Raw genomic sequence first — 10,822 nt, 5'->3', positions numbered from 1 at the left:
TAGTACAAACAGCCTGCAGGTGGTGTTTTCCTACTCTGTTTTTCTGTTCTTCTCAAGGACCGTTTGTGAGAAAGATGCTTTTGTTAGTTAGCCAATCAAGTGTTGAATCTGTCTATAAAAGAGAGGATTATTTGTATTAAACTCTCTCCTCCTGCAAACCAGCCTTTGAGTGAGTTTGTGTCATTTCTGGCTCAAGGGTGACAGTAAAGCAGCTCCCAGAAGCTTTCTGATTGTGATGCTTGAGGCCCCAAGACACAGAGCAAGGTCTCCTGAGAGCCAAGGGGAGGAAAGCCCTGAGTGCTGGCTGTCACAGACACCTTTTATGGAAAATCCTTTCCTTAGGATTTGTCCTCCTGAGAAGCTGAGAGGCCTCAGGAACAAACTGTAACCAATGGTTATCTGCTGCTGTGGAATGCAACAGGTGCATCTGGGATTGGTCTCATGTGCTTGTTTCTAATTAATGGCCAATCACAGCCCAGCTGGCTCAGACAGAGAGTCCCAGCCACAAACCTTTGCTATCATTCTTTTCTCTTTCTATTCTTAGCCAGCCTTCTGCTGAAATCCTTTCTTCTATTCTTTTAGTATAGTTTTAATGTAATATATATCATGAAATAATAAATCAGCCTTGTGAACATGGAGTCAGATCCTCGTCTCCTCCCTCATCCTCAGCCCCTGTGAACACGGTCACAGTGGCAATGGCTCCTCGAGGTCCCGCTGCTCCTGTGTGTCAGAGCTTTGCTCCTGGCCCAGCTCAGCAGGTGACAAGCCTCATGCCGAGGCTACCAGGCAAAGTCACTGCATGAACCCTCCAGCACGGCCTTCCAGGAGGACACCAGCACTCCAGCAGCTGGCACCTCGCTCCATCTGCTCACCCCTTGCAAAAGCCAAGAGAGGGAAAGAAGCTGCTCCAAACGGGGAACTTACAAAGCAGCAGAGCTGCAGTGCTTTGGAGGAGCCCCTGGCACCGTTCTGTACAACAAGGGCAAGCACCTTCCCTGAGACATGTACTAATATTCTCCCTCCCTTTCCTCCACGCTTCCCACAGCCCTTGGGAATCTCTCTCCTCCCCCCTTGCAGCCTCCCGCTGTTGTTGCTGCGCTGCTGAATGATCGCGTTGCCTGAGCAACGGCAGCTGAGGAGGGGAGCGGGGAGAGGGGCCTGGCCCCGCTGTGGTGTGGCAGCAGCAGCAGCCTCAGGAAAGGAGCAGCTCGGCTGAGTGAGGTGCAACCTCCTTAGCAGGTGCAGGGCGTTCTGCAACCATCTGCAATTTTTGTGCAATTATCAATAAAATAACCTAACACTCAAGGCTGTCAAACAAGCATTGTTTACTTATCTACGACACCCAGATTATATTCATCATGCAACCCTCTTTAATTTTGGTGCAAGTAGAACTCAGATGTACAAATTAACCAGCAATAAATCTCTAGAATCAGACCTCTATCTATAAAATTCAAATTATTATACTCTTTCCCCCTCTGCTCTTTTCATTGTGCATTTTAGAATTCAGAAAAGTAACCAGAACTAAAGTGTCTATCAGTGACCTTTCCAGATCTACTTCAATATTTGTAGTGTGCTTTCTTTTCATCTTTGCTCTCTGTCTCTTGGTATTTGAGCAATATCTGGTGAAATGAGAATGTAGTCTTGGTGCTATAGCTCTGTAAGAAATAATAATCTCTGCAAGATATCCAGCAGAGATTTCTTTTCTAATATTGTTTTATTGGAAGGATTTTTTTTTAATAACATTCTTCTTACATGGTTTTGTGTTCCTACAGTTTATGAAACTCCATGGGCTACCTCCCCCTCCCTTGATATTTATGATCAAAGTGCTGGTAATTGACTCCTTGCTGCTCTGGTGATTCCAGGAGGGAGGGTTCTGCAGGTTTTCCAGCTTCTGAGCAGCTCTCACTTGCAACATCAAGCATGGAATAGTCTGTGCTGACACGTCTGAAATGACACTTCACTCTCTTTTTACTATAATTTAATTTTTGCTCCTGAAGGAGAAGCACAGTTCTAGATGTCCCAGTGGCATCAGGCACTAATGGTGAGTTACTGGGAAATGATTTGGCCTTTAAAATTTCAGTGTGAGCTTCATTCAAAATTAATTTACTCCATCCCACCCAAGTGCCCTCAGCAGCTGCATGCTCACTAATCCTGTCCCCTGCACCGTATTTATAGAACTTTAAAAAAATTTTTTTCGACTATGCTTATTTTTGCAGAGGATAAAATAGAGAACAACTGGAGTTCAAGCCTGAGAGCCCAAGCACAAAACCCTCAGAAGATAATCCTTCCTTTTCTGCTCTGCTTTCTCCAGAGATAACCTACTTCCATTTTCAGCTGTCCAGCAGAATAGCCAGACTGAGTATCACTGCAGCAAAGCATGGGCCAGGATTTATGGCTTGCTAAATTCAGGGGGAAGCTTTCATTAATGAAGTCTTGAGCACTGGGACTAGACAGCAGATTCCATCCATGAATTTGGAAGAAAACTTCCAGGATTTCTCTGCAAGTTTCCAAACCATCTGTCCAAAGTGTTCCTGTCTCTAGGCTTGGGAGAGCCTGGATCCTTGGCCAGGGGTGCCTTTTCCAGGGCTCTGACCAATGGCTTCAACAAATCAGGGGTTTGTATCCAGCTTTGAGGGCAGAAAAAGTCATGGAGTTCATTGAAGGAAAGGGACTAAGGCCAAGCACCCTTAGTGTGACTCATGGATTTCCATGGGATTGCAGAGGGATGGAAATAAACCAAATTTACCCCATTAGGTCACCAGGTTAATATCATTAATCTCTCAGGGAAGGACTGCTCCTCCCATGCTGAGATTTCAAGTAGAAGGATAATTTGCCCATGGGGGTACAAGGGGAAGGTAGAAGGAAAAAAGTGAAATAATGGTAAGAGCTTGAAGAAAAAACATTAAAAAAATGAATATCCTGATTTCCCTTAAAAAGTCCTCCTGAATATCACATATAGATTCTTATCAGTATAAACCCTCATCAATACATTTATCATTTATCTGTTTGTCAACACAAATTCTTTTATACAGATAACCTCCATGATTTTCATTTGGTAAGAGCTGGAACACAAAATTTTATTTGGCTTTGGATGACTTCAGAAAACCTAACTCTCAGATCACATAAGAGATTTGTGCTTAAAGCATGCAAAAAGCATAGCTATGCCCATCTCCACTCCACAAAACTTGTCAAAGTAATATTAAAAAAAAACCTCACAAAGACAAGACTTGAATAAAAATAATATTATCACTTCCTCAAGCTCTAATGAAATTTCTTAGTGAGGGGGAGGAAACCCATCTTCCTGTGGTAAGGGCACTCAGCTGGAAGCAGATCTTGGATGGGCTTTGTACTTTTCCAGTGAATAATGAATTAAAGACAGAAGATGAGCAATGAATTCATTTTAAATCAGAGGAATTCCATGAAGCAGGAAGAACAGCTTATGACTTCCTCCTTCAGGTAAGTGTGCTGGGCATGAGGCTATGGAAGTAACCTCCCATTTCCTCTCATTCCCACAGCTTTAGTGTCCCAGTCAGTAAGATCTTGTTCGTTAACAGCCCAATTTCTGCATAAATCAAGGTCTAATGCTGGGGCTGACCTTTGGGAGTGACTGCAGCACACCAGTCAAGCACAGACAGGGAGCAATTCAGCTTCTCACAGGTTGGCAGGAATGAATTGCATAGCACCATGATGCTGTGCACCTGTATATTCTGGTCATTCTCCAAGTATTTTAGAAACTCACAACTCCTTTATCATATTTTGCCCAGACAGTGTTATCCAAGTCAGTCAGGCCCTGAGAAAATGATAAAATCTAAGTTTGAATAATACAAAGGAATAAATAAATATGAGTACTGCCAGTATCCAAAATGTTTCAGAACCTCTCTTACCACTGAGGTGACAAGACAGCTCTCATGCTCCTCCTGGTGTGAACCCACCCACCTCTCCTTCAAAATAATATCTGAGACTGGAGGCAAAGTTTTGCAAGGCTTGGATCCTTAAATTTGTTTGGGCATTTACAGATGTCTCTGGCTTTAATGAAACCCCATTTCTCCTCTATTTGTAACTTAGGCTCTTGGAATATTGCTAAAATACTGCTTGGCTTTCATGGACAGTAAAAGTATGTGGGTAAAAGGATATTGCTATCTTGCTAGAGAATTTTTAGAGAGTTTTTTTTTTCAAGATGAAGTGACTGAAAATTCTTGAGCTCACTGAATAAATCATGCATCTAAATTGGTTTAAATCTCAATGGATGATTAGCAACTGAGTGTTGGATTGGGAGACACCAAGCTCTTCTGAAGGAAAGAGATGCACACAAGGCCACACCAGTACAATCCCTCTCAGTTTGCTTTACAGAGCATTCACTGGACACTGCACCTGCACTTTCCTATGGAGCTTGATTTCCAAAACTTCCAGAGCATGCTGAATAAAAACCAACCAACAAGTGAATAGCTCAACAACAGAAGCACCTAACTAAGGTTGCCATTTGGTCATGCATCCCTGCTAGAAATCCCTGCTGCACTGAGAAAATGGCTACAAAGGGGGAAAAAACAAGAAGAATAAAACTTTGTGGTTTGGTCCACCACTGTCTCATTTGATTTAACAAGCACTGTCACTTCTCAGCTGCTGCAAACATTAAACAAGAACCATGAAATCACTTTGGGGAGTGTGGCACTTACATCTGCACTGCTTTCTTGCATGGTCAGCTCTGTGCAGTGACAAAGTCAGTGAGTGGCCTTTTCATTCACAGCTTTCACTCTTTTGGTCAAAATCTGATTTATATTGAGTTCCATTTCTAGGGGTTACATACTTGAGGGCATATCACTCTACATGTTGCAGAGTGAACTTCCATACCTTTCCCTATTCCTCATCCACACAATAATTCCAATAGCTCTAAAATAGTAATTCTTCCTTTAACTACAGTTCTCTTGTGAACCCTAACTCTGCAGATTTAGCCATCTAATAAATACACTTTTAAAGAGTGCCAAAATGTATTAAAACTGAAACAAGCCAGCAGTAGCTCCATGGAGCCTAATTACTGAGATAAATGTTATTTGGGAACATGTATCCCACTTACAAGAGCAAATGGCATTCAGTATTCTTCCTGTTGATAGTGGCTGTGGGCTGAGCTCAAAGAAGCTCTGCCAACAGGCCCCAGGCAATCTGCAGCTGGCCATCTTTCCTTCCTGAAGGCTGAATGATCCATTTCTTAAGGACCAGCCAGGCCAAGCTCTCACACTGGCTCTTACAGGCCAGACCATTCCCACAGACCAAAGCCCACATTTGTTCTAGGCAGGTGTTGGTTGTTTTGACAGGATTTGTTAATTATCTGGATATCTCATTTGTGCCATGACTGCAGCAACGCCCCAGCAGGGAACAAACCAAAAAATCCAAGCACTGGGACATGCCTACCCTGCATCCCTTTGGGAGGGAGCACTCAGAAGCAGCTCACTCACACTGACTCCAAACCCTTGAGCAACTACAGCAAGGACAGACCTGATGTACTGAGGCTGGCAACACAGATGCACAAACCATTTCCTTTCCATTTCCAGCCCACTGCAGAGCTTCCTTCTCCACAGAAGAAAGTAAAAATGCAGACATGCACACATTCTCACACAGACACATTACAACTGATAATGGATGGACAAACAACTGATACTTGCTGGTAGAAGCATCCTGAGCATTGTTTGTGGTGCTCAGAGGTTCCTACAGCTCATCCAAAGCCAGGAGGATTCTTCACTTGCCTGCTCTGAGTGCTCCCTCTGTTGTTGTGCAGAGGAGTGACCAGCAAACACGCTCCATCAGCCTGGCACCTTTCTCATCTTCAAGAATTCCATCCTGAGATAACTTCTCATGCTTGTTTTCTCCCCAGGCAACTTCTGTCTTAGCCCAGCCTCACAAAGTACTGCTGGTATCATTTAGAATAACAATGCATCTAAGGAAAAGTAAACCCCATTTGCCCTAAAAAGCTTTTTACTATTCATATTAAGCTTTTTACTATTCGTATTAAGCTTTTTACTATTCATATTAAGCTTTTTACTATTCGTACTAAGCATACTGCAGAACTCACTCGCTGATTTCAATGTGGATTAGAAATCCAAAGACTGAGTTGAAAAAGAAATAAATAAAGGTGATGAAATTAATGCCACAGAAGAGAAAGAGCATGTATTTTAGTTTAAAAGGTTTAAAGGCCAAAATCCCTGCTTGCACTCAAAACCCATAACATCAATAGGATGACAGAGGAGCTGCAGGCACAGAGTCAAGGGCAGTTCATTGGAGCAAGACACAAAAAGCACATTGGATGCAAAAGACTATGTGTGGATGCAGAAAAACTAATTTTCAGAAATTTTGTCTTTAAATTCGAGCAGTTTGGCTCAGTCCAGGCAGCCATGTGTCAGCTTGCCTGCAGAGTGGTTTCCTGGCCCTTGCTGCAGCTGCCTGGAGAGTTTCTGCCCCTGGGGCTGGCAGTGCAAGGAAAAGCCCCTCGGAAAACTTGCAGGCCTTGGAGCCAAGCAGGACTCTGTTCATTTCTGTGTCCTGAGCACCAAGTGCTGCAGTTGCAGCCTGTCCAAGAGCCAGCTCAGAGGCTCCCCTGAAAGCCAAGTGCCTGCAGGGTTCTCTCCATGGAAAGCTGCCCAAGGGAAGGCTGAATCCAAAGTCATTTGTAGGCAGGAATCAGAGCTAAGTTAAAATTTCACGTTTCGAAGTTTGTTATTAAAATTTTCTTGTGTTTTCTTTTTTTGCTCATTTCTTCCAACAGCCCAAACCCACCTTTTGGGTAAAAAAGTCTTTTTTTGAGGTTAAAACCAGCTCTCATAAATGAAAATTGTAATTTTCTAATCCACAGTTTACTGAGACAGTGAATTAATGCAGAAAGAAGCAATCATGTGGAAAACCAGCTAGCAAGATTATTCTGTATTTGTGTATAGTTACCTCTCCCTTTCCCTGCCATAAAGCCACACAATGATCTTCAATGATTTCCCTGATCACTGGGGGCAGGCTGGAGGTGATACTAATATCCAACCTTTTCCTTGAAAACATGGATACAAAGGTGTATCCATGTATAATATCCAACCTTTTCCTTGAAAACATGGATACAAAGATGGATCCATGTATAATATCCAACCTTTTCCTTGAAAACATGGATACAAAGGTGTATCCATGTATAATATCCAACCTTTTCCTTGAAAACATGGATACAAAGATGGATCCATGTATAATATCCAACCTTTGCCTTGAAACCATGGATAGAAATATGTATCCATGTATAATATCCAACCTTTTCCTTGGAAACATGGATACAAAGATGGATCCATGTATAATATCCAACCTTTTCCTTGAAAACATGGATACAAATGTGTATCCATGCATAATATCCAACCTTTTCCTTGAAAACACGGATACAGAGATGGATCCATGTATAATATCCACCCTTTTCCTTGGAAACATGGATACAAAGATGGATCCATGTATAATATCCAACCTTTGCCTTGAAACCATGGATGGAAATGTGTATCCATGTATAATATCCAACCTTTTCCTTGAAAACATGGATACAAATGTGTATCCATGTATAATATCCAACCTTTTCCTTGGAAACATGGATACAAAGATGGATCCATGTATAATATCCAACCTTTTCCTTGGAAACATGGATACAAAGAACATTTTTTTCCTGTACATAGAAATGTCCTAGAATGACAATATTAAGAAACACTAAAAGAGAAAATAACCTGAAAATTCTCCCATAAAATGGTCAGAAATATGGCCAGGAAATAAAATAAGAATTAAAAAAGGTGTCATAACTAAGCAACAGCAGTCTAAGGAAGAGAACATGTAGAAGAAAGAAAAGGCCACATTTCAGCACTGGCAGGTAAATCTCAGGGGGCTGGAAGTCCTTAGAATCTATTGCTTTTCAAGTGAAATGACAGAAAATATAGCAGCTGTGATTTGGGAAGGACTGATCTAATTAATCAATGGCTGGAAACAGGAGGGAGCTATTTTTGAGCAGCAGCTACTCAGCAGGCCATAGGAGATGAGTTAATGAACTAATTTGTGGGTCTGATACCCAGGGATTCCATCAGCAGTGAGATCTCAGCACCCAGAAATAGACCTGTGCATTATTGGGGTTTTCAACAGCAATTTAATGCCCAGGTCCTTCCAGGACTTGGATTCTTTTGGAAAAGCCTCCAGCTGCACTTTTTGATCTGTACCCACAGAAACTGATTGAAAATTTGCTTGTCAGCTCTCCCAACACACAGAACAGCTGAGCTCTGCAATTTCAGTTCCTTTAGAGAAAGGGCCAAGGAAGAACCTGTGAAAATGGATACAAAAGGACTCCACGTGCATGGCTGTCACAGCAAAAGGGTCTCCAAAAAACGTGTCCTGGAAGGGCTGCATTCAGTGTCATGTGTGAACTGGGATATCCCAAATTGCTACAGCACACAAACTGCTTTCCTTTCCAAAAACCCAAGTGACTCTTCAGCTGTTTCACCAGGGACATCACCAAATCCAAAACATGGCAGGGCAGGATAACCACAGAACCATTTCATCAATTCAGACTCAAAACCGTTAAAGCCTTTGAAAAATAGCAATTAAAAAAACCCCAAACCAAACAATCACAAACTTTATCAACTAGTATATTTATATGAAAAAATATTTTCTAAAACTGAGGATATTTTTTTAAGAACTGAAAAAATCCCCTCAGGCAGAGAATTTTTATGAAACACCTTTTGCAGCATTAGTTAAATTCAGGTTTTCAAGTCAGCAAGGTTATACATGAGCATTAGAAGCTGCCATATGCAAATAAAAGAAGAATGGAAACATTTAAAAATACAAATGAAAGAAGCCAAAGACAAATTATCAATGTCTTAATTAACATGTTTTGTACATATTTTAAACATTAATACATATTTTAAATATTAATAATTAAATTTTAAATGAAAATAAAGGAAGAATGGAAACGTTTAAAAATACAAATGAAAGAAGCCAAAGACAAATTATCAAATGTCTTAATTTGCACATATTTTAAATATTAATTCTAAAATTTTAAATGAAAATAAATTATATTTTTAAAATAAAATTATTTTTTAAAAATTAATTTTAATTAATGATATTTTCCTAGAGTATAACAGAGCTGAGGGCTCAGATTCCAGAACTTTTAATCTCCTGTAAGAAAAAACTGCATTCCTTTAACCACTCTTGATTCTGGCAATAAACACCTCACATTCCCACTTGGCTGAAGTGAGGATATCCTTGCATACAGTAACATACTGCATGATCCACTGATGTATTTTTGGATATGACATTTATAGAGAGAGAATGAACAGGAAAAGAACTTTCTGGAACACTGTAATAAGTATGACATAAGGAAAATAAAATTAATAGAGAAAATAATAGAGCAGCTTCATGGTGCTGCTCTAAGATAACGAAAAACAGCCCCAAAAGCAAAGCAACGTCATTCAAGATGATGAAAATGTAGAAGTTTTCATTATGAGGCAGTCCCTAAATTCACCTGAGATTATTTAATCACCAATATGATTTAAAACTAAGGTAACCAGCACTTATTTGGACAGCTGGAACACCATCTGTTTTCTCTGGGTGGGCACTGAATGTCCTTTGCACTTACAGCTGTGGAGAAGCAGGGAGCAGGGGCTGTGCATTTTAGTGTCTTTAAATACCCATCCAACTCAAGGTTTAAAAGCAGAGCCAGCATCCCTTTTTCCTATCCATTCCCAAAACCTGGGATTTTGATTTAGTCTAGGCCTTTCCCATCTCAGTGTCTGAAGAAGGCAGACATGGGCAGGCAGGCAGGAATCCCTCAGGAATTTCAGCAATAACCTTTGCACAGAAGGGCTGGGAATGCCAGCACAGGGCATGTGAGATAAATGTCATGGGTCTTTTTCAGTATTGTTGATTTTCTCCTGGTTTAGGACAGCTTTATCATTTCAAAACTCCCATAAAGTTACAAAAAGCTGTTTGCAAGCATGAACCCTACTGTTATTCCTGGGATTAGGAATTCATTGTAGTGACCCTGGCTCCACTGCAGTGTTTACAGGAGCACAAAACCCAGCTGAAAATGTATCAACCCTTCATTTCTGTCACAACCAGTCTGCTTACACCAACTGGAGACAAAAACCCAGCAAACCACTTTTTACATACTGTCAAGTGCTCATTCACTTGACAATTATTTGTTATCTTACAAAACGCATTATTGTATACAATGTAACACTCCTCAGATAGCCCGCGCCCAAAGCAGCCCACTTTCTTATTTTCTCACCAAAACACAGAAGAGTTGAAATTGTTTAAATGGCCTCAGCTGATTTATTCAAGCAGATCCTGATTCTGCTTTAGCTTTTCTCGTATTCAACTCACAAGCATAAACCCACCTAACAAATAATTTCCAAATCGTGACTCAGGGCTCCTCTATTCCCAATTTACCTACAGCTTTTCTAGTTTTAAATATCTTTGCCCAGATATAAACCTGGAATTGATCTCGAGGAATCTGCAGGTGGCAAAGTGGCTGTGAGGCGTCTTTAAACTGCCTCCTCGAGAACCAGGACATCGAATTCTGGGATTTAGGCTGCAGAGAATCACAGAACCCCAGAATGGTTTGGATGGAAAAGGACCTCAAAGCTCCCCCGCTATGGGCAGGGACACCTCCCACTAGACCAGGTTGCTCCAAGTCATGTCCAGCCCGGCCTTGACGGAGACACAGGTAAATCAAAAACCTGCTAGCCCTAGAATAACAATTCCACCAACAGCCACCACAAAGCACAGAAAAACCGAGTCACACGGCCGGAGAACCCCGCCCTCATGGCGGCTCCTC

This window comes from Agelaius tricolor, unplaced genomic scaffold (genome assembly GCF_023055355.1).
Source record: "Agelaius tricolor isolate 1412-34295 unplaced genomic scaffold, bAgeTri1.0.p SCAF_1, whole genome shotgun sequence".
Classification (NCBI taxonomy): Eukaryota; Metazoa; Chordata; class Aves; order Passeriformes; family Icteridae; genus Agelaius; species Agelaius tricolor.
Note: the sequence above shows the minus strand (reverse complement) of the source record.